Here is a 220-nt window from a genome sequence, read left to right as displayed (position 1 = left end):
TCTTGTGCATGGTATTTGTAGAATCAAAACAGGTACTGCACTTTTTCATAAGTTTCCCATAAAATATGCAACTTGTGGACATTATTATAAAGTATGTGGCCAACCCATCCCACCCTTGCATCCAATTGTTTTTATTCATTCATATACAAAGATAATGTACATAAATGGCTTCACAATCTTTTAACAGGTACATAGCCTAAAAGATTTATTGGAGACAGAC

The 220-nt window shown here is 33.6% G+C and overlaps 1 protein-coding gene across 1 annotated transcript in view; it reads right to left on the bottom strand.

The window, feature by feature from the left end:
* The window catches only part of LOC119594857 (actin cytoskeleton-regulatory complex protein pan1-like), a 23130-nt gene that overhangs the window by 5512 nt on the left and 17398 nt on the right, over positions 1–220 (bottom strand). The window lies entirely within an intron of this gene.

Source organism: Penaeus monodon, chromosome 34, assembly GCF_015228065.2.
Source record: "Penaeus monodon isolate SGIC_2016 chromosome 34, NSTDA_Pmon_1, whole genome shotgun sequence".
Taxonomy (NCBI): Eukaryota; Metazoa; Arthropoda; class Malacostraca; order Decapoda; family Penaeidae; genus Penaeus; species Penaeus monodon.
This window is presented reverse-complemented; position numbering and strand designations above follow the sequence as displayed.